A 24,689-nucleotide genomic window follows, 5' to 3' on the forward strand; every position below is an offset into this window, starting at 1 on the left:
CCTACCTTGTTGATTTGGAACATTAACATCCTAACTGTCTTTTTCACTGTGACTATCTACCATCCAACAATCTTCCTTTGTGTTCATGTGGTGAGATTTGCCACTACACCTCCTCGCTGGCTGATGGTCTCATAGGGGGCCAGAATATCAAAATGTAATGGGCTGGGTGGAATTTGATGAAGAGGGCAAAATGATTTTGCAAGAGAGAAGAGGGGTGGAGTAAGGTAGGAGGGAGATGAGTACAAGGGACTGTGGTGGAGGAAGGAAACGTGATGAAGTAGGTAAGGATGTAGAAAGTGATGGGATAAGAAGAGGCGGAGGAAGAAAGACCCTTTGGAGGATCTAAACAAGGAAGACTGAATAGGTCTATCGATAAGTGGAGATTGAAAATGGGTGAGGATGTGCCAAATGTTTGCAGTATGAATAGCATGGGAGTAACTCAGAAGGATGAGGGGGTGACCGAGAGAATAAGAGTATGATAATGAAAGACTGAAAAAAAGAGATATAGGAGAGCTGCAAAAATCTAGAGACAGTGTAAGACCACAATAAAGAGAGAGAAATAGAGAGAGAGAAGGAGCGAGAGAGAGAGAGAGAGAGAGAGAAGAGGTGTTTCTAAAGTTAACTTTGTTTTTTACTTAGAATGTTGACACAAAGGGACTTTAGTTGCCTTAAGATGATATTTTGCTTATTTGTCTCTGATTGTCTTAGGGTGACATTTTGCTTTTTTGTATAGCTTTGAAATACATCATACAATCGACTTGAAGCATAAAGTGAGTGAGAGAGAGAAAATATGGGCGAAGAGAGAGAAAGAATGTGCACAAGGCAGAGAGAACGCACCTTGTACACCTTGAATATGAAGTGGGTATTCTCTGAGACATTGGTCTCTCCCAGAGAGGTAGCAGTACTTTTGGACAACCAGCCTTAAGCATATGACCAACAGCTATGCAGTACAGAAACAGTGGCATGGATAGACCTTTTGCTGTCCGTGGCGGTCACTGCATTTGCCACCCTGTGACAGGCACAGGTAGAAGCAAAGGGGGTGCTGGTGATCCCTGCATGAGCTTCCTCGTGACGTCCGCAGGTAAGAGGGGGCCCAGTCCCCAAAACTCATGCCAACCGGTGGCGAACTGCCCACCCCTTGCTATGCCTCTGTGCAGAAAACTAGAAACAATGAGTGGCGTAGGGATCAGCAGGGTGAGGGACATTGTTGGGGTGCTGGTGAGAAGAATCAAATGCTGACAGAGGTTTGTAAATCTAAAAGCGATACAAAGGTAGTTCAGATACAGTTCAATGGAATCAGGAAATTGTCCAGCTGCTCCACAATATCGACCTCTCTTGACGCTCCTACTAATAGTTACGTTTTACTGTGTGACCCCTGCTGAAGAAGTGTTGGAGGAAGATCTGACTTGGGAGGACATAGGCCATTAGCTTTGGAGATTTTAGGTCTCTAATACTTGAACGCCGCCAGTTACCTCCCTGAGATGGCTCGGTAGACTGCTTGGAGTACCGACAGAGAGGTGAGCTGGGAATTTTGCTGTCTGAGTGCAAGTTAATGCAATGGTGTACATAATCTGATTGTTCTCGGGCTCCGCTGATGAGTTCTTTGGTCAGTCTTTTACGCCAACAGTACCGGCTGAGCTGTCTTTGATCTCACCCGCAGGGTCTCACAATTATTTTCACCGATGTACGGCCCTGAGCAAGGTGTGTCATATCCTTTAATATACTATATGCGAACACAGTTTGGAGTGTATGTTTCATCAGTTGGATGTTGTCGGGGGTCAAAGTGATTCTATCGCCTGAGGGCAGACAAACTAAGAAACTGGCCTTATAAATTAACAGCACTCCACTTACGGTGTGGTGGGTCTATACTTAATTATAAGAGGCTATGATTTTGGATGGCACTTTTAATCGTCCATTTGAGTAGACTCTCCATTATCATACCGTATATACACTTTCTATTAACATTTGGTCCTTTGTGATAATATAAGGATAGTTTAGACTCACCTGTGAGCTATATGAGTACTGTCAAGGATGGTATATTTATTTGGAGTGCACAGATTTATCGCAAGAAACAGGGTAAATGACATTGGCTATGTCTATGCCTTCTTTTTTGGTTTTATAGAGCGGTGCTTCTTCTCCCTGAGCCGCAGCCAGGTGGTTTAAGGCCGTACCCTCCTGCAAAGTAGGTAAGCTGGAGCAGTTACATACTACGTATAAAAAAAAAAAATATATATATATATATACTGCTTGATGTTGACCTTGATGTAACACCTGCAGATGACAATTGTGCCAGATTAGGATGTCTACATATAGAGACACCAATTCTCTTTCTTTATTTTTCCTATTTATTGACATGTAACCAACATTAATTGTGTATCCCATAGTGGCTGAATAATCCACATACAGGAGGAGGGACCAGACACCTAGGAATCCAGGCTGATATGATTTATTGATTTTATCTTAATTTCACATTCATTTCACTTTGAATTATTCTATTGCAGTAGCAATTATTGATATACATCCTGATGAAGGCAGAGGATAGTATTGTCGTTATGTACTGCTGAACCATGATGACCACATAACCATAGTGCCGATATTTGTTTAAACTGCCATTTTTTGCACTGTTTTTAATCTTGGGCAATCAAGCGATAATAATAAACTCAAGTTTCCCTCGTTTACCCAATTTTAACTCACCAATTATATCACATAGTCTCACGCACTGCAACTTGTTCATTTTTTACCCATCACTTGACACCATCACTTAACATGTTTATAGTGATCCTGTGCTTCATAATTAGATGCAGAACGTGTCCATCTAGTCCTACTATACATCTTTTTTGAATCACGATGGGAAAGTCGTGAAGGAAGCCCAGATGATGACTAGGGCAGCATCCTATGGTGACTGATGGGTATCCTTATCTATAAGGTGACCTTCTGATATATTTTCACACTTATTTTGTTGGTTTATGTCTCTTTAAGGTGGACTTTTTGTCGACAGACCCGTGGACACTCTGTGTATACTATGTTTACGATTGGGGGTTGTGATCATGCCAGGTCTCTAAATATGCCCTAGGACCCTCTCCTATCGGTTTGTGTTTCTTCCTATACAAAGATGGCACATTTATCCTCTTTTCTTCAATAGGTACCTCAGCCCACTCCTTGAATTAATCAGTAATTTTACACTTACATGATAGATGCTACAATTATGCAGATGACACTCAGATCACCTAAAAACTGGAAAATCCAAATTTTCTTGATAACAGAAAACTAGATGTCTTTGAGCCATTCACCAAATCCCCTCCAACTAAATACATTCAAAACAGAGAATCTCAAATGCAGAGATTGGAAGAACTACAATCCTTCAACAACCTGATCCTAATTACTTGGGACACCACTAACTCCAACTTAGATGAGACACCAGGGAGATTTGTGTATTTATACGTTCAACCACTCAAGTGAACCATGCCATCAAAAGTTTTATTTCCACGATATGAATGCTACAATGTACTGTTACACATCTCAGATAGAGAAGATCCAAACACACAATTTTTCGCATTATATCTGGATTATGCAAATAGACTGTACCTTGGGATCTCACTATCAGTTATGCCTTGGCTACAAAACATTTAGAACGCTGCAGCAAGGCAACTTCTACCCTTAAATCTATGGGGTCATGCTATCCCTACTTTAGTGATTCAGAAAAGGGGGTGGTGATGAACAGAGTGTCTGAATTAAGCAGACCACTCTTACCCAGTCCAAAGATCAGGGCTTGATCCATCACCGTTTTTTAGCTCACTGCACCATCCCAGCTCAGAACCTGGCTACATGCAAATTAGTCTGTTCCTGTCCCAGTGCATGATGGGAACAGGGCAAACCAAACTACCAAGCCAATTCTTATACTGGGAAGGAAACAAGCTACCGGGGACCGGTTTCTGGCATTTCAGCCTCATCGGCCCGGCTTGCTTGAATCCTGATGGTGCAATGAGCAAGGGACTCACATCTGAGTATACCCTTCCACGCTTATGGTGGACAAAATGATTCAGAAAAGGGGGTGGTGATGAACAGAGTGTCTGAATTAAGCAGACCACTCTTACCCAGTCCAAAGATCAGGGCTTGATCCATCACCGTTTTTTAGCTCACTGCACCATCCCAGCTCAGAACCTGGCTACATGCAAATTAGTCTGTTCCTGTCCCAGTGCATGATGGGAACAGGGCAAACCAAACTACCAAGCCAATTCTTATACTGGGAAGGAAACAAGCTACCGGGGACCGGTTTCTGGCATTTCAGCCTCGTCGGCCCGGCTTGCTTGAATCCTGATGGTGCAATGAGCAAGGGACTCACATCTGAGTATACCCTTCCACGCTTATCTTTGGACTGGGTAAGAGTGGTCTGCTTAATTCAGACACTCTGTTCATCACCACCCCCTTTTTTGTATCGTTTTTGGCCACTATAGGTGTGGCAGGGTATACTCAGACATGAGTCCCTTTCTCACTGCTCCATCAGGATTCAAGCAAGCCGGGCCGAAGAGGCTGAAATGCCAGAAACCGGTCCCCGGTAGCTTGTCTCCTTTCTGGTGAAGAATTGGCTTGGTAGTTTGGTCTGCCCTGTTCCCATGATGCACTGGGCCAGGGACAGACTAATTTGCATATAGCCAGGTTCTGAGCTGGGATGGGGCAGTGAGATAAATAACGGTGATGGATCAAGCCCTGATCTTTGGACTGGGTAAGAGTGGTCTGCTTAATTCAGACACTCTGTTCATCACCACCCCCTTTTCTGTATCGTTTTTGGCCACTATAGGTGTGGCAGGGTATACTCAGACATGAGTCCCTTTCTCACTGCTCCATCAGGATTCAAGCAAGCCGGGCCGAAGAGGCTGAAATGCCAGAAACCGGTCCCCGGTAGCTTGTCTCCTTTCTGGTGAAGAATTGGCTTGGTAGTTTGGTCTGCCCTGTTCCCATGATGCACTGGGCCAGGGACAGACTAATTTGCATATAGCCAGGTTCTGAGCTGGGATGGGGCAGTGAGATAAATAACGGTGATGGATCAAGCCCTGATCTTTGGACTGGGTAAGAGTGGTCTGCTTAATTCAGACACTCTGTTCATCACCACCCCCTTTTCTGTATTGTTTTTGGCCACTATAGGTGTGGCAGGGTATACTCAGACATGAGTCCCTTTCTCACTGCTCCATCAGGATTCAAGCAAGCCGGGCCGAAGAGGCTGAAATGCCAGAAACCGGTCCCCGGTAGCTTGTCTCCTTTCTGGTGAAGAATTGGCTTGGTAGTTTGGTCTGCCCTGTTCCCATGATGCACTGGGCCAGGGACAGACTAATTTGCATATAGCCAGGTTCTGAGCTGGGATGGGGCAGTGAGATAAATAACGGTGATGGATCAAGCCCTGATCTTTGGACTGGGTAAGAGTGGTCTGCTTAATTCAGACACTCTGTTCATCACCACCCCCTTTTCTGTATCGTTTTTGGCCACTATAGGTGTGGCAGGGTATACTCAGACATGAGTCCCTTTCTCACTGCTCCATCAGGATTCAAGCAAGCCGGGCCGAAGAGGCTGAAATGCCAGAAACCGGTCCCCGGTAGCTTGTCTCCTTTCTGGTGAAGAATTGGCTTGGTAGTTTGGTCTGCCCTGTTCCCATGATGCACTGGGCCAGGGACAGACTAATTTGCATATAGCCAGGTTCTGAGCTGGGATGGGGCAGTGAGATAAATAACGGTGATGGATCAAGCCCTGATCTTTGGACTGGGTAAGAGTGGTCTGCTTAATTCAGACACTCTGTTCATCACCACCCCCTTTTCTGTATCGTTTTTGGCCACTATAGGTGTGGCAGGGTATACTCAGACATGAGTCCCTTTCTCACTGCTCCATCAGGATTCAAGCAAGCCGGGCCGAAGAGGCTGAAATGCCAGAAACCGGTCCCCGGTAGCTTGTCTCCTTTCTGGTGAAGAATTGGCTTGGTAGTTTGGTCTGCCCTGTTCCCATGATGCACTGGGCCAGGGACAGACTAATTTGCATATAGCCAGGTTCTGAGCTGGGATGGGGCAGTGAGATAAATAACGGTGATGGATCAAGCCCTGATCTTTGGACTGGGTAAGAGTGGTCTGCTTAATTCAGACACTCTGTTCATCACCACCCCCCTTTTCTGTATCGTTTTTGGCCACTATAGGTGTGGCAGGGTATACTCAGACATGAGTCCCTTTCTCACTGCTCCATCAGGATTCAAGCAAGCCGGGCCGAAGAGGCTGAAATGCCAGAAACCGGTCCCCGGTAGCTTGTCTCCTTTCTGGTGAAGAATTGGCTTGGTAGTTTGGTCTGCCCTGTTCCCATGATGCACTGGGCCAGGGACAGACTAATTTGCATATAGCCAGGTTCTGAGCTGGGATGGGGCAGTGAGATAAATAACGGTGATGGATCAAGCCCTGATCTTTGGACTGGGTAAGAGTGGTCTGCTTAATTCAGACACTCTGTTCATCACCACCCCCTTTTCTGTATCGTTTTTGGCCACTATAGGTGTGGCAGGGTATACTCAGACATGAGTCCCTTTCTCACTGCTCCATCAGGATTCAAGCAAGCCGGGCCGAAGAGGCTGAAATGCCAGAAACCGGTCCCCGGTAGCTTGTCTCCTTTCTGGTGAAGAATTGGCTTGGTAGTTTGGTCTGCCCTGTTCCCATGATGCACTGGGCCAGGGACAGACTAATTTGCATATAGCCAGGTTCTGAGCTGGGATGGGGCAGTGAGATAAATAACGGTGATGGATCAAGCCCTGATCTTTGGACTGGGTAAGAGTGGTCTGCTTAATTCAGACACTCTGTTCATCACCACCCCCTTTTCTGTATCGTTTTTGGCCACTATAGGTGTGGCAGGGTATACTCAGACATGAGTCCCTTTCTCACTGCTCCATCAGGATTCAAGCAAGCCGGGCCGAAGAGGCTGAAATGCCAGAAACCGGTCCCCGGTAGCTTGTCTCCTTTCTGGTGAAGAATTGGCTTGGTAGTTTGGTCTGCCCTGTTCCCATGATGCACTGGGCCAGGGACAGACTAATTTGCATATAGCCAGGTTCTGAGCTGGGATGGGGCAGTGAGATAAATAACGGTGATGGATCAAGCCCTGATCTTTGGACTGGGTAAGAGTGGTCTGCTTAATTCAGACACTCTGTTCATCACCACCCCCTTTTCTGTATCGTTTTTGGCCACTATAGGTGTGGCAGGGTATACTCAGACATGAGTCCCTTTCTCACTGCTCCATCAGGATTCAAGCAAGCCGGGCCGAAGAGGCTGAAATGCCAGAAACCGGTCCCCGGTAGCTTGTCTCCTTTCTGGTGAAGAATTGGCTTGGTAGTTTGGTCTGCCCTGTTCCCATGATGCACTGGGCCAGGGACAGACTAATTTGCATATAGCCAGGTTCTGAGCTGGGATGGGGCAGTGAGATAAATAACGGTGATGGATCAAGCCCTGATCTTTGGACTGGGTAAGAGTGGTCTGCTTAATTCAGACACTCTGTTCATCACCACCCCCTTTTCTGTATCGTTTTTGGCCACTATAGGTGTGGCAGGGTATACTCAGACATGAGTCCCTTTCTCACTGCTCCATCAGGATTCAAGCAAGCCGGGCCGAAGAGGCTGAAATGCCAGAAACCGGTCCCCGGTAGCTTGTCTCCTTTCTGGTGAAGAATTGGCTTGGTAGTTTGGTCTGCCCTGTTCCCATGATGCACTGGGCCAGGGACAGACTAATTTGCATATAGCCAGGTTCTGAGCTGGGATGGGGCAGTGAGATAAATAACGGTGATGGATCAAGCCCTGATCTTTGGACTGGGTAAGAGTGGTCTGCTTAATTCAGACACTCTGTTCATCACCACCCCCTTTTCTGTATCGTTTTTGGCCACTATAGGTGTGGCAGGGTATACTCAGACATGAGTCCCTTTCTCACTGCTCCATCAGGATTCAAGCAAGCCGGGCCGAAGAGGCTGAAATGCCAGAAACCGGTCCCCGGTAGCTTGTCTCCTTTCTGGTGAAGAATTGGCTTGGTAGTTTGGTCTGCCCTGTTCCCATGATGCACTGGGCCAGGGACAGACTAATTTGCATATAGCCAGGTTCTGAGCTGGGATGGGGCAGTGAGATAAATAACGGTGATGGATCAAGCCCTGATCTTTGGACTGGGTAAGAGTGGTCTGCTTAATTCAGACACTCTGTTCATCACCACCCCCTTTTCTGTATCGTTTTTGGCCACTATAGGTGTGGCAGGGTATACTCAGACATGAGTCCCTTTCTCACTGCTCCATCAGGATTCAAGCAAGCCGGGCCGAAGAGGCTGAAATGCCAGAAACCGGTCCCCGGTAGCTTGTCTCCTTTCTGGTGAAGAATTGGCTTGGTAGTTTGGTCTGCCCTGTTCCCATGATGCACTGGGCCAGGGACAGACTAATTTGCATATAGCCAGGTTCTGAGCTGGGATGGGGCAGTGAGATAAATAACGGTGATGGATCAAGCCCTGATCTTTGGACTGGGTAAGAGTGGTCTGCTTAATTCAGACACTCTGTTCATCACCACCCCCTTTTCTGTATCGTTTTTGGCCACTATAGGTGTGGCAGGGTATACTCAGACATGAGTCCCTTTCTCACTGCTCCATCAGGATTCAAGCAAGCCGGGCCGAAGAGGCTGAAATGCCAGAAACCGGTCCCCGGTAGCTTGTCTCCTTTCTGGTGAAGAATTGGCTTGGTAGTTTGGTCTGCCCTGTTCCCATGATGCACTGGGCCAGGGACAGACTAATTTGCATATAGCCAGGTTCTGAGCTGGGATGGGGCAGTGAGATAAATAACGGTGATGGATCAAGCCCTGATCTTTGGACTGGGTAAGAGTGGTCTGCTTAATTCAGACACTCTGTTCATCACCACCCCCTTTTCTGTATCGTTTTTGGCCACTATAGGTGTGGCAGGGTATACTCAGACATGAGTCCCTTTCTCACTGCTCCATCAGGATTCAAGCAAGCCGGGCCGAAGAGGCTGAAATGCCAGAAACCGGTCCCCGGTAGCTTGTCTCCTTTCTGGTGAAGAATTGGCTTGGTAGTTTGGTCTGCCCTGTTCCCATGATGCACTGGGCCAGGGACAGACTAATTTGCATATAGCCAGGTTCTGAGCTGGGATGGGGCAGTGAGATAAATAACGGTGATGGATCAAGCCCTGATCTTTGGACTGGGTAAGAGTGGTCTGCTTAATTCAGACACTCTGTTCATCACCACCCCCTTTTCTGTATCGTTTTTGGCCACTATAGGTGTGGCAGGGTATACTCAGACATGAGTCCCTTTCTCACTGCTCCATCAGGATTCAAGCAAGCCGGGCCGAAGAGGCTGAAATGCCAGAAACCGGTCCCCGGTAGCTTGTCTCCTTTCTGGTGAAGAATTGGCTTGGTAGTTTGGTCTGCCCTGTTCCCATGATGCACTGGGCCAGGGACAGACTAATTTGCATATAGCCAGGTTCTGAGCTGGGATGGGGCAGTGAGATAAATAACGGTGATGGATCAAGCCCTGATCTTTGGACTGGGTAAGAGTGGTCTGCTTAATTCAGACACTCTGTTCATCACCACCCCCTTTTCTGTATCGTTTTTGGCCACTATAGGTGTGGCAGGGTATACTCAGACATGAGTCCCTTTCTCACTGCTCCATCAGGATTCAAGCAAGCCGGGCCGAAGAGGCTGAAATGCCAGAAACCGGTCCCCGGTAGCTTGTCTCCTTTCTGGTGAAGAATTGGCTTGGTAGTTTGGTCTGCCCTGTTCCCATGATGCACTGGGCCAGGGACAGACTAATTTGCATATAGCCAGGTTCTGAGCTGGGATGGGGCAGTGAGATAAATAACGGTGATGGATCAAGCCCTGATCTTTGGACTGGGTAAGAGTGGTCTGCTTAATTCAGACACTCTGTTCATCACCACCCCCTTTTCTGTATCGTTTTTGGCCACTATAGGTGTGGCAGGGTATACTCAGACATGAGTCCCTTTCTCACTGCTCCATCAGGATTCAAGCAAGCCGGGCCGAAGAGGCTGAAATGCCAGAAACCGGTCCCCGGTAGCTTGTCTCCTTTCTGGTGAAGAATTGGCTTGGTAGTTTGGTCTGCCCTGTTCCCATGATGCACTGGGCCAGGGACAGACTAATTTGCATATAGCCAGGTTCTGAGCTGGGATGGGGCAGTGAGATAAATAACGGTGATGGATCAAGCCCTGATCTTTGGACTGGGTAAGAGTGGTCTGCTTAATTCAGACACTCTGTTCATCACCACCCCCTTTTCTGTATCGTTTTTGGCCACTATAGGTGTGGCAGGGTATACTCAGACATGAGTACCTTTCTCACTGCTCCATCAGGATTCAAGCAAGCCGGGCCGAAGAGGCTGAAATGCCAGAAACCGGTCCCCGGTAGCTTGTCTCCTTTCTGGTGAAGAATTGGCTTGGTAGTTTGGTCTGCCCTGTTCCCATGATGCACTGGGCCAGGGACAGACTAATTTGCATATAGCCAGGTTCTGAGCTGGGATGGGGCAGTGAGATAAATAACGGTGATGGATCAAGCCCTGATCTTTGGACTGGGTAAGAGTGGTCTGCTTAATTCAGACACTCTGTTCATCACCACCCCCTTTTCTGTATCATCCCTACTTTAGTGGCATTTCCATTGCATTACTCATAAGGCTGTCAACCGCGTTACTGATTTGCATTACGTGGACCTCTAACTAGACTGGCACAGTGGGCGAAAAATATTGGGTTGGAATGCTAACCAGAGCAATTGGCTGCAGTTTAGATTATTAGCATTTGTTTATCTGGTACACCACCTTAAGTGGTCAAGAATATGTACAGATGTGGGTCCCTTGCTGGCTGTGTCATTGAATCCAAGATATACCTCACTTACAAGGCCAAAATCTTGTCTGGGATGCTTTTGTTCTCTTCTGGAGAGGGTCTTGCCTGGTAATCAAGGATCAACTCTTCACATAAGAAGCAGGGTGAGCTTTTAGTTGCATAACGCAGGCCTGTGTCTAGAGTGGCATTGTGGAAGAAAAGTGATGGGTTGGAATGCTACTTAAAAAGCTGGCCAGTGATTTGAAATATTTGCAAGCATTTTATATATTACCTTTTGTGTGTTTGAGCACTGAAAATGAGTTTGCATTGGAATGTTTTGACATTGACTAGATGTTGGAAATTGCCCTTTTTGAAGGGTTATCCCTAAACTGTTAGTTTCTTCCTCCTTTACTTTTCCTGACCTGTGGTTGTTGGCTATAGAACTCTGGGCATTTTCCCACTGCTGAACAGTGCTAAAGTGCATATGGTCTCTGTGTAAAGTGCATTGAGTGTGCCAGGGCTGGTAATTCAAATGCTACTAGTGGGCTTGCAGCACTGATTGTGCCACCCATATACGTAGCCCTGAAAAGAGGTCTCAGGCCTGCCACTGCAGTGCCTGTGAGCAGTTTGTTAACTGCCATGTCGACCTGGCCAGTGTGACCACTTGCCAGGCCTTACCCATCCCTTTTCTTACACATAGGGCACTCCTATGGTAGGCCCAAGGTACCCCCCTGGGCAGGGTGCACTCTATGTGAAAGGTAGGACATGTACTAGTGTGTGTAACAGGTCCTGATAGTGAAATACTGCCAATTTCGTTTTTCACAATTGAAAGGCTATCTTGCCCATAGGACAGAATTGGGAATGCTGTGAAACCTGCATATCTTCCCATAGGAGTGAGATAGAAAATTGGAGTCTGGTATCCCTGAACTCAGAATTTAATAACACATCTCTCAGTAAAGATGTTTTTTTAATTCTGTGTTTGAAAATAGCACTTTCAGAAAGTAGCTATTTTTTTGTTAAACCTTTCTGTGTGCCTCTGCCTGTTTGTGAATTGACTGTCTGGTTTGAGAGTGACAGGGGCTGAGGTGGCTCCAGGAGTCTGGGTGAGTCAGCACTAGGCTGAATAGGCCAATCTGTATTTGGAGTGGTGAGAGGAGTAGCACCTTGGCCTGAATAGGGCTGTGCCTGCCTTCCACAGTGCTGGCTCCACCTCCTGCGGTGTGCCTGATGACCCTGGCCCACACTAACAAAGGAAGAAGTTGTGCACTGACAGAGTGTACCCAGAACTGGTTTGGACTGGGTCCAGGACCCGTGACACATAGAGAACAAAGACTTTTGGGGTATAAATATGAGAGCTGAAACCCCTAAACTTCAGACTACTTCATGATCCAGAGTAACTTATTGCCAAAGAGGACAGCTGAAGAGACTGAGGAGAAGTACTGCCTTGCTGTGTGTCTCTGGCTGGCCTGCATTTTACTGTTTCTACTGAGGTGAGGACTGTGATGGTTTTCACCTCTTCTCCCTTAAGATTACTCCTGAATCTAGAGTCTGGCCTTAGGATAAGGTATTTGGGTATATATCAATGTCTTAGTTTTATTCACTACCAATAGTCCAACAATTTAAGTGCACCACAACATAATGGAAAAACAACACAGTCTGGAAGTACAGTCATTGAGTGTAAGGCCTTCTTCTTCAAGCTTTTCCCTTTAGTACTTCAGTCAGGGCCGGTGCTCCCCAAAAGGAAAACAGAAAAAAGGCCCCCCATTACCATCATTCTTAGGGCACCAAACTTAGTGAGGATCAGTATAAACAACGGTAGGGCTGGGAAAGCGGAGGGTTCTGTGTAGAGGACTCCACTCAAGCTCTTATTAGTGCTCTCACTTGTGCCACAGTCCCAAAAAGCCCTTCCCTGCCAACCTCCTCCTCCACCCTTCCTTCCAAGTCACTTGCCTGAAGCTGCGGTCCTCATGGACCGTAGGGTTTGGTATCTCAGTGTCCTGTTTCCTCGGGGGATTGCCAGATACAAGTGCGATATGTGTTGGGGACTTCTCCCTCTTATGGTCTGATCCGCCATCGTCCTCTGCTCCGTAGGGCTCCTCCGGTCCGTGTATGTCGCCCTTTGCTGTTTCTTCCATTCGTCCACTCTCCTTCCTCTCGGCGTCCTCCTCGCTCCTCTCCCCGCAATCTACAAACCCGCAGCAGCTGTTCCAACCACTGCTCTCCTCCCGTGATGTCATGCCTTCCCTGCTGCGGGCGGCTAGACTGCTAGCTTCCATTTCGGATGGCGTCCAGCCCGGCGCCATCTTGGAGGTCCCGTTCGTTCCAGTCTCGGCCTTGGCCCAGCCCCTATTACATTGCCTCTCTTCTAGGGATGGATGATCGGGCCATTCTGATGTAGGAAATCTGGATAGGTAGTCTACATTGCCTTACAATTTCCATGGCATGTGTAGAGTCTGAAGGGAAAAGGGCTGTAAGGCTAAGAACCAGCGTGAGATTTTAGTATTTGGGTCCTTATTGGTGGCTAACCAAGTTAGTGGCGCATGATCCGTTACTAAAAAGAAAGTGCGCACTAGCAAGTAGTACTGAAGTGACTACATAGCCCACTTTATGGCGAGGCATTCTTTCTCCATTGTAGCATATCTGGTCTCTCTCGGGAATAGTTTCCTGCTCAAGAACAACACTGGTTTAAGCAGACCCTGAGAATCTGGCTATGAGAGTACTGCTCCAATCCCTCTATCAGAAGCATCGGTTTTTTGTAGTCTGGACAAGTCAGTACTGGGGCACTGCACATTAAAGTCATTAGAGTCTTGAAGCTCTCTTCTTGTGGGGGACCCCAATCTATCTTAGCTCTAGAGAGTTTGTGTCTTAGCAAATCAGTAAGGGGGCTGGCCACTTCTGATAACTGAGGGATAAATCTCCGGTAGTACCCCACCAATCCCAAAACGGCTAGTACCTCTTTTCTAGTGGTAGGTCTGGGAATACGTTGGAACGCTTCTAGCTTGTTAATTTGAGGTTTAAGAGTTCCCTCACTTATAGTATATCCTAAATAGTTGATTTTATGGGTGCCCAGTGTGGTTTTCTTTGGGTTCGTGGTTAACCCCGCTTGTGTCAAAGTTTCAAATAGGTTTTTTAGGTGTGTCAAATGGGTCTCCCAGTCTGGACTATACACTACATCCAAGTAGGGAACCAAATATTTGTGATGTGCCCATGACAGGATGTCCATAAGTCTTTGAAAACTAGCCGGAGTTCCATATGGCCCAAATGGCATGACTTTAAACTGGTACAATCCCGAGGGTGTTGAAATTGCTGTCTTTTCCTGGGCAGAGTGTGTCAAAGGAATTTGCCAATAACTTTAAGTTAAGTCAATCGTGGACATGACTCTAGCCTCTCCTAATCACTCTGTCAATTCGTCCACTCGGGGCATAGGATAATTATCGAATTTGGAGTGGGTGTTCACTTGTCGGAAGTCTATACAGAAGCAGAGACTCCCATCTGGTTTGGGCACTAACACAATGGGAGAGCACCAGTTACTCTTAGAGGGCTCTATTATACCTGCTTAGAGCATTTTCTCTATTTCCTGTTCTACTGCCTCTCTTATGGCCTCAGGTATTCTGTAGGGTTTCACATTAACCACCTTCCCGGGTGGAGTGACAATATCATTTGCTACAAAAGAGGTCCTTCCAGGACTTCCTGAACTGAGCCCCGGGTACTGTCCTAACAATTGCTCTAACTGTCAATGTTGATCCACAAATAGTTTGGGCCCCATCAGAGGCTGTACACCCTTTTCATCCTCCCCTAGACCTTTGGGTACATCCAATGTTTTGTGAATGGTTACATGATTCACTGTTTGGACTACACTCTGGCTCTGGGATATATCACTGGACTCTTCCCATTTCTTAAGAAGATTGATGTGATAGGTCTGTCCAATTTTATTGGTGTGAGGAACTGCGACCCGATATGAGACAGGTGTCACTTTTTGAGTCACCGTGTATGGCCCTTGCCATGTGGCCAACAGTTTCTTGTCAGAGGAGGGAAGAAGAATTAGAACCTTGTCTCCAACAGTCAATTCTCTCATGTGACTATTACGATCATACTGCTCTTTCTGTTTAGCTTGGGCTTTGTCCATGTTCTGATGGACAGTGTCCCATAGGGTAGCTTGTGACTCCTTTAGCGTTTGCATGTACCCTAGGAGCGGCTTCCTCTTCTGTCCATTGTTCAGCGGCCATCTCCAATAAAGTTCAAAAGGACAGAATCCCATAGACTTTTGCTCATGAGTTCTAATTGCGAACATAACTAAGCTCAGTTTCCTATCCCAGTCCTTTTCTGTCTCTCCTATCAGTTTCTTTAGGATAGTTTGGCTGGTTTTATTGTATTATTCGACCAGACCGTCTGTCTGGGGATAATAGATGGCTGTCCGAATTTGGTGTACCCCCAGGAGCTTACATATCTCTTTCATAAGCTTAGCCATAAAAGGAGTCCCCTGGTCAGTGAGAAGTTCTAAGAGAAAACACACTCTAGAGAAAAAAAACACCATGGCCTGAGCTACTGTTATTGTGGTCCTACTAGTGAGAGGTATAGCTTCGGGTATCTGGTGGCATAGTCTACCAGAACCAATATGTACTGATGTCCCCGATATGACAAAAGTAATGGTCCTACAAGGTCCATCTCTACCCTTTGGAACGGAACATCAATAATCGGTAGAGGCTGTAATGGTACCTTTCTGTCTTTGGAGGGGTTGATCTACTGACATTTGGGACAAGCGGCACAGAATTTGGCAGTCTCTCGGTACACTCCTGGCCAATAAAACCTTTCTAAGAGATGCTTCAAGGTCAGCTCTTGTCAGTAGTGACCCCCCTCCCGCTTGGTCGTGAGCTAACTGTAAGACTTGTTCCCTAAACGCCACTGTTACTAGTAACTGTTACATCTTGACACCCTGCCCCTCACTCATTCTGTATAACAATCGTCCTTTTACGAAAAAATAGGGTTCTACCTTCTCTGGCTCGACCTCCTGTACTTGATTCCATGCATTCATAAGGGTGCTGTCATCCTTCTGGGTGGCGCGAAAACTCCTAGCGGGAGTATTTCCATCTTCTGGGGAAGAGAGTAAACATGAGGCAAGAGATTGGCAGGCATGCGTATATCTCTCTTTTACTCGTCTCTTTTCATTTTTTGATTTCTTTTCCCTATCACTGGGGCTAGCTATGGTCTCATTGGAAAAGAGTGCCTCTTGTAACCATTCCATGTCAGCCCCTTGTTTGGACACCTCTGTCAGATACTCATGAAAATGGGCTAAGTAAGTACCTATGAGAATGTTTTCTGGAAGTGTCAGGACTACTCCCACCTTTCCCACTAGAGGATACCCATCAATTTCAAGTAATACTTCTGCCAATGGATATGACTTAACGTCTCCATGAACACATGAAACTAAGTCTGTCTCTCCTTCATATACAGAATTTAACGGACCCAAGTCCTGGGCCACTACTGTATGATGACAACCTGTGTCCAAAAGAGCCTCGATAGGGCGACCATGGAGCCTAATAGCCTTCTTGTACCTTTGTCTACGAACTCCGGTTACCAGGACCCTGCCCCAGGACCAACCCAACTCCATTGGTTCTGAGCAGTCATTGTTTAAAGGACAATTACGGGCTATGTGCCCCCACTCTGCACATTTGAAACATTGGGGTCCCATTTGGGCTGGGAGATTTATCTTTGGGAATGGTTTAGGGGCCGGTCTAGGCAAAGAAAAGGATCTCTTCTCTCCTCCCTCTGTTGCTGCATTTGGGGTAGGTTTGGGAACAAGAAAGGGGGCTCTTCCTGTTGGGGCTTTGAAGTCAGGGGACCTATGATATCCACATGCTAATTCAATGGCAGATTGAGAAGTGAGCCCCAGATGTTGTTTTAGCTACGCCCTCGTGTTGCTAAGTAATGCCTCCAGATACTGCTCTAGAAATATTTGTTCAGTGACCACTTCCATTGAAGAAGAATGAGGCTCGAGCCACCGGTTTCCTAAGTTTCTGACCCGATAGAACAACGCTCTTGGGTTATTTCCAGTGACCCATTTCTCTTTCCTAAAACGTGTGTGGTAGTGCTCATGATCACATCCCAATATTTCTAAAATGGCTTTCTTTATGTCCTGGTAGGGACTGACTCTGGCGGGATTGGCAGCTTGGTACGCCACTTGTAACTGCCTGGATAGCAATGGAGCTATATATTGACCCCATCTCTTAGGAGGCCAAGTAGCAGTAGTAGCAACCCTCTCAAAGTTTGTAAAGAAAAAATCTGGATCTTCACCCTCCTGAAACTTTTGCAGGACACTGCCTGGGATATTAGGGTGTACTCTGGCATTAGAGATGGCATCCGTGAGTCGCAAAATGGCCTTATCCTGCACTTTCTGATTGCTAGTTAAGAGAATCGCCTGTTCCTTCATTGCGGCTTGAAAAGATTCCCTTTCTCTTTGTTCATTCTGATTCTGTTGCTCCAATACCAATTGCAAGTGTCTCTGCCCTTCTGCTAACTGGGTTATCATGTCCTGTACTGTTACGGGCTGCGTCATCTTGTTTCAGTCGACAATAACTTCTGACACCAGTATGATGGTTTTCACCTCATCTCCCTCAAGATGACTCCTGAGTCTGGCCTTAGGATAAGACACAAGGTATTTGGGTATATATCAATGTCTTAGTTTTATTCACTACCAAATAGTCCAACAATTTAAGTGCACCACAACATAATGGAGGAACAACACAGTCTGTAAGTACAGTCATTGAGTGTAAGGCCTTCTTCTTCAAGTTTTCCCTTCAGTACTTCAGTCAGAGCCGGCGCTCCCCAAAAAGGAAAACAGAAAAAAGGACACTACTGTCACTGTCCACTCTATATTCTTATAACTTTATATTGTGCTCGCCATCACCATCATTCTTAGGGCACCAAACTTAGTGAGGATCAGTATAAACAATGGTAGGGCTGGGAAAGTGAAGGGTTCTGTGTAGAGGACTCCACTCAAGCTCTTATTAGTGCCCCTACTTGTGCCACACTCCCAAAAAGCTCTTCAACGCCAACCTCCTCCCCCACCCTTCCTTCCAAGTCACTTGCTGGAGCTATGGTCCCCCTGGACCGTAGTGTTGGGTATCTCGGTGTCCTGTTTCCTCAGAGGACTACCGGATACAAACGCAATGTGTGTTGGGGTCTTCTCCCTCCTGTGGTGTGCTCCGCCATCCGTGTATGTCTCCCTTTGCCGTTTCCTCCACTCGTCCACTCGCTGCAGCTGTTTCAACCGCCGCTCTCCTCCCGCAACATTATGCCTTCCCTACCGCAGGCCGCTAGACTGCTGGCTCCCCTTTTGGATGGCGTCCAGCCGGGCACCATCTTGGAGGTCCCGTTCGTTCCGGTCTCGGTCTCTGTCCAGCCCCTATTACAAGGACCAAGGGACTTTGCTGTATGCTGTGCCCCTGCTTGAAGAAGGACTTTACTGTGTGCTGTGTCCATCTGAAGAAAATTCTCCAAGGTCCTGAGAAGAGCTGGCCTCCTGTTTTTGAAGTACCAGGAGCAAAAAGACTTCACCCCCAGCTTCCCTGAACTTCCTTGTTGGGAGTTCTGACCTGCCAGGAGGTGCCTGTAACTGTGTGAGAGGCCTTTGCTGTTGGTAGCTGGAAGCGCGACGCAACTAAGGAGAAATGTGTCTCCGCCGCCACTGTTGCATCGCCAAGGAAGTGTGCTGCCACTGTTCACCGCTGCATCACAGGAGAAGCGTGTCGCAGGGCCCATCGCATCGCTGAGGAAGCGTGCCGCTGCTGATTGCTGCCGCATCACCGGAGACGTGTGTTGCAGGGTCTGTTGCGGCTCAGGAAACCACCAATTTCGTCGCACGACTGTCGCCCGGGCTCGCATCGCCCCCACATCGTCGCATCGCACAAAAGACGCCATTTTATCACATCGCACCGGATCATCGCAACGCATTGAGGCGATTTCTTGTCTCATCGTGACCGGAGTGCAGTAAGAATCGACGCGTTGCCTTCTCTGCGACCCTTTTGTTTGTTCTGCGAACTCATCCAAGGTACTTTGAGAGTAAAGTGATGCATTTACCCTCTACAAGCTTATTTTTGCAACAACCTTTTTAAAGACATTCTGCTGAGTATCTGTATGTTGGGTTTCTGTAGTTATGGTCTTGTGAAGTTTAGATAAAGATACTTTATTTTTCTAAACTGGTGTGGTGTCCATTTCAGGTGTTTTCACTGTGTTACTGTGAGTGTTGGTGCAAATACTTTACACATTGCCTTTGGGATAAGCTTGTCTGCCCATGCCAAGCTAACAAGGGGGTGATCAGGGGTTATCTAAAGTGTGTATCCCCCTTACCCTGACTAGAAGCAAGGGTCCCTATTTGCTCAAAGGTACCTACCTCTGCCAACTAGAGACCCCCAGTTCTAACACTAGACAAAGGGATCTCCAACAAAACTGTTTCAGGAATAAATCTGATAGAAGAAAGCTAATGCCTACCATTAAATGATAAAAATAAAATGTTTTACATAAACCAGTAAACAGCTTAACCTCTAAACTGTTTCTTGTAATGCCCTGCTTACAGACATGACACTAGCATAACCATCTCCCTGACCTCATACATGAGTTCTGGCCTCACTACATGCCTGACTGACAGAATAATGTGAACAGCCATTATGCAACAGCCCACACAAACACCAAAGTGACCACCAGCATTGAGGTTCACGACTCCATCACAGCTGATGGAGCCCTGTGGACAGCTATAAAGACAACACGCACACAGCACTGTTGTTACGGGTGCAAGACCACAAGCGTTCTGCACCCTTTTTATTTATACCCTTCGGCCGGGCCTGCCTTAACGTTGCCTGCATTACATCCGGGTCAATATCCTCTGGAAAGTGGCTGGGTGGCTCAATACATCCCCTCCCCACTTTACTCTGGTTGTTAGGATCATGTTGTGTACACAAAATCTTTCAGTCTCTGACTGGGTAGAGCTTTGGGCACAGGTCATAGCACTGGCTTCTTGAGACCTGTGTCTCCTCTGATGGTTCCTCTTTGGCCTGTCCTGGTGGTGGCTGTTGGCTGCTCCAGGGGTTTTGGTTTGGCTGTTGTTTTTCTTGGCTCGGGCTACAGTCGGTTACCCTCCCTTTCATGTCAACCTCTGGTCTTGGCTCTTGGCTCCTCACTTTCTTCTTCTCCTGCTGACTTCTCTACCCTCTTAAACGTAGATATGTGTTACGGGTCACTGTCTCCTCACCTCGATGAGCCATAACCATTGTTCCTTCTGCCACAGTTACCACCCACCCACCTTACAGGCTCCTAGGTGATGTGGAACTTCCAGTCATGTTGTTAGTCCTGTAGAAAGGTGTGATATCCCAGTTCAAGGTGACAACGGAGTGCACTTCTCTGCCTCCTTGCATTGTCATTGTTGCATTCTATTCGTGTCTGGGTGCAATCAGCATCATACTCGGGAAGGGACCACTTTGGATAGACTGGGATCATGTCCTGCTGATGCCCTTTTAGCATGAGTTTCTACAGGGTGCACCTAGTTGTACAGTGCGGTGTCCATTGGTATTCTGATAGGAATTGGTGTAGACTCCTCTCTGGGTTTTCACCTTCATGGACTGTAATTCTCAGTGTCTTCATTAGGGTGTGCATAAAACGCTCCACATCACCACTGGCCTGGGACCATTGCAGGGTGATGCAATGATGTTGAATGTCCAAATGCTGAGGGAGGTTCTGAAATTCTAGTCCTTGAAATTGCAACCCGTTGTTGGTCTTGATCTCTTTGGGAAGACCAAAAAGAGCCAGGATTCTCCCCAACGCAGGAGCGACACTTATGAACGCTGTCGACTCAATCAATTCCAATACAGAATATTTGGAGTTGTTGTCCACAATTTCCATGGTAGTCCTTCCATCTGAAACAGTGCCAAAATCAGGGTTGACCTTTCTCCATGGTATCTCACTCTTTTCTTCAGTGATCAATGGTGCTCAGACTTCTGGGCCGCCTGTGACTTGACATGCCTTACTCCGGTGCTCTAGGTATTCCACTATGGCTTCCAATCCTGAGGACCACACTTTTTCAGGCAGCTGTCTCTTAGTCTTGGCATTCCCTTTATTTCCTCAATTGGCAAGCTCAGTGGCACGCCCAGTCAGAGGGGCAGGGATCATTATGCAGTGCCCCCGTAACTATAGGTCCTCAGGGTTGGCACTCAGCTCATGTCTGACTCTCCAGAGTTGTGTCAGCTTCTCCTTATTAGGGACTCCCCACTGGTTAGCATCACATGGGAATGCATTCCAGGACCACCTCGCAGCGTATTGATGACTTTCACTAGGATGACTTCTTCTTTCGTTGCCTGACCGATTTCCCAGAGGCTCCTTGTCGTTAGCCACATGCCCGACTCACGAACTGGACATAGTCTTCCACTTGAGTGTTGTTGTTCTCAATAGCATCGCCTCCTGATGACCGGTGTGTGCAAAGAAAATTAGCCAGATTCTTAGATCCCAGCCAGTACATTACTTCAAACCTGTACTGTTGCAACTGAATCCCACCACTCAATCCTGAGTGCGGGATGTGGCATCATGCCCCTGAAAAGTGGAACCAAAGGCCAGCATTTGTAAAGTAAATGCCAGCATTTGTAAAGTGCACAGCTACCTCCAACAGAGGTGTCCCGGCGCTGGGGGCCATCGGGAAGATTAAGCAAGCTATTGCCCAGAGTCACATGATCCTGGGCTAACCTGCCACCGGAGCCAGGGACGAACTGTGAACCCTGTGGTCCGGAGTCAGGGACCCTGGCCGCTGCACCACACCTCTTCCATGATAATGCTAATGATCTGTGACCACCGTGAACGTTCTCCCACAGATGTATAGGTGGAAGTGTCTATAGGCCTACTTGATTGCCAGAACCTCTCCCTATTTTTGGCAGTACCTGGTTTCCATTGGGGTGAGGGCTCTGCTGGCGAAAGCAATGGGCACCCATCTCCCTGGATCCACCTCCTATGTTAACACAGCTCAAAGCCCCACCGGGCTGGTGCCCACAATCAGCTTAGTGTTACATTTGGGGTTGAAATTGGCCCCCGTTGATTACCTGCGAAGTGTGTATTTGATCTGCTCAAATATTTTCTCTTCCTTCAGCCCCCAGGTCCAATTTGCATCAGCCATAGTCAGTACCCTTAGGCAGTCAGCAATAGTGGCCAAATTGAGCATGATCCGCCCACAATAAGTGGCCATCCCAAGTAAGCTGCCGACCTCAGTGGTTTTCAGGGGCGATGTGGCATGTTGGATTGCCTGCAACTTCTCGGACTCCACCTGGTTGCCTTCTTTTGTGAACATGTAGCCAAAGAATTCTATGCTCATTTTAAAGAAAGATAGGTAAAGGGTGAGGCAGTGGTCACTCAACCACTTTAAGGTGTCCCTGAGTTGGTGGTAGTGTTTGTAGGAAGGTGGATACCTGACTATGGTTGCCCCCAACTTTTTGCCTAGTGTTTTGCTGGTTTCTGACTTAGTTGGCCTGGGATCTTGCTATCCAGGACCCCAGGCTTCCTGCTCTCTCTGTTAAAATGGACTCCATGTACCCTAGGTACATATCTAATTGGATACTGAGTCACCTTATCAGTCCCTGTATAGTATACCTTAGGTATCCAGGGCATAGGTGTACCCAGGGCCTACCAGGGGCTGAAGCATGTATTATGCCACCCCTGGCTGGCCATCCAAGACTGACACAACTGGCTGCAAGACAGCTGGGGCAAGGTGGTGTAATCACCCTTTGCTTTAGATATAGTATACCTATATCTAACCCTAAAATTGACACATATATTCCTATCAGTCACTCCTATGGCAGGCCTTATCAATCCTGAAGGCAGAGTGCTTGGAATTATGTGAGATGGTGCTCTGGCATGAGCTGAGCCCGTTTGCAGCTTGCGGAACCAAGTCCAAATAGCTGTTCCATGATAACGCTATACCATATACTCTTAAGTGCATTATAATCCTCGCGGTTAAATGCTAACTTTGGTATAGCATTATCAAAACATGTCGAGTAAGGTGTCATACGAATTGGAATACTAACCCCTCGCCAATTCTGGCTATGGGGTTAGCATTCCACCCTTCTAGAGGGACACGACATGTATGTAACTGTGAACCCCGGTTAAAGTCAGACACAGCCTCAGCTCCACAAAATGGATGCTGCCACCGAGACACAAGTCTGCCGTCCTGCTGCTGGGAGTCCTTCCAGCAACGGAGGCCTGGACAAAGGGTTTCCCGTCAGGGGCGGTGCTAGCACCATCCCAGACAGGATTTTGTGTATCCCAGGTAGGCAGGGCTGAAAGGAAGGTGACTGCAAGTGGCACCCCGGTGCTCACTGTGCATATGCCGGCTCAAACCAGTTCCTGGGGCACACCAGCCCCTGAGCTGGGGAGAGACCAGACAAAGGAGAGGGTTGTAACCACCCCCCTCCTGGTCCCACCCATAGGGCAGGACCTAGTAGCGTGCCAGCCCCTTTTCTTAGGATAAAGGTAGGAGCAGGCCCCCTTCCCAAATTAGATAATTCTGAATCTTGAACTACTTTCCACGAAAGGAACTCTTGACTTTTTCTGAAGACTCTCCCTTGTGGCTAAGGAGTAGCCACCCTGCACCAGCAGGCACCATCGAAGCTCTTGCGGGTTGCTGCACGTCCATCCTCCGGATCAAGACTGCCCAGCTCGACGAGACCCGGATTCCCTGCCATCTCTGACCTCTACCTACATCATCCAGCCCAGCTGAGATTCGTGGGTGTGACGAGACCCGTGAGACCGGCCATCTTCAAGACCTGCACGACGCTTCACCAGCACGACCCCCGAGAGACCCTCGAGTAAGTGCACTGGGGTTTGAGAAGCCCTAACCCTAAGCAGCTCCAGCACCGAAGTCCAGCCTCCCAGCATCCACGAGATCTGCGTGGGGCCCTTCTGCTTCTTTGCTGCTTGCCACGTTGTCCGGTCACTTGCCCGTTGGCTAGTGACCCTCTTGACGACGTACCACGACGTTTTCACCACTGGTCTAGGTTCCCTAGACTGGCCCTTGCTTCTTGTCCAACAAGAAGTGCCCTGGACCCTCCTGGTCCACTCCAGACGCCATCTTGACTCCACCGCGTGAGCTTGCCTTTGCCAAGGTTTGTTGCTCAAATCCTGAGTCCAGCATCGCCGACAGCCAACAGCGTCGTGGGACAGCTCGCACCTCCAGCCTGGACGCCGACAACGCCTCCTAGCCCGTGTGACTGCAGAGTCCAGCGTCACCTGGTCGAGGTGACTTCATCCGGTGCCATCCTGGTGCCCACATAATCACTGGCTAGTGATTAAGAACTAAGTCCCCTCTGCTTTCAGGTCGTCTCCTTCACTGATCCAGCCTTGGATCACACCGAACTTCTGCACTGGTCGCCTGCCAGCAACTTCTTCTTTCAGGCTCCATAGACTTCAACGAGGATTCCCGACGTCTTTTGAACCCTATGCAGCCGCGGCCCCTGGGCTAGGTAACTTGAGTATTTCGGTACTCCAGCACAGTTTCACTATCCAAGTGTCCAGATCCTTTTTCTTTTTCAGTCTATCTAGTCGGATTCGTCCAGAAACAGTAACTTTAGAAACGCTAGCATCCATAGACTTCTTCCCGCATCCCGCGTGAGAGTGCACACTCTGCACCCGATCTCCCTAGGCCTCCTGCTCGTAATCTTAAGGTTCAGTAGTGTAGTCCTAGCGATCCTGAAGCCTCTGGATCTTGTTACTTACCTGCTAGTATTTCGCATTCCACTTTTTGTGTATATGGTTTTTCGTGCCCCTCGGGCATTTGTGTAAATTGTGCAACTTAAAGTATTTTCGTAAGAGCTTTGTATTGTGCTTAGCTCCCTGACTCATAAAGAGTT

The sequence above is a fragment of the Lissotriton helveticus genome, chromosome 3_1 (genome assembly GCF_964261635.1).
Source record: "Lissotriton helveticus chromosome 3_1, aLisHel1.1, whole genome shotgun sequence".
Taxonomy (NCBI): Eukaryota; Metazoa; Chordata; class Amphibia; order Caudata; family Salamandridae; genus Lissotriton; species Lissotriton helveticus.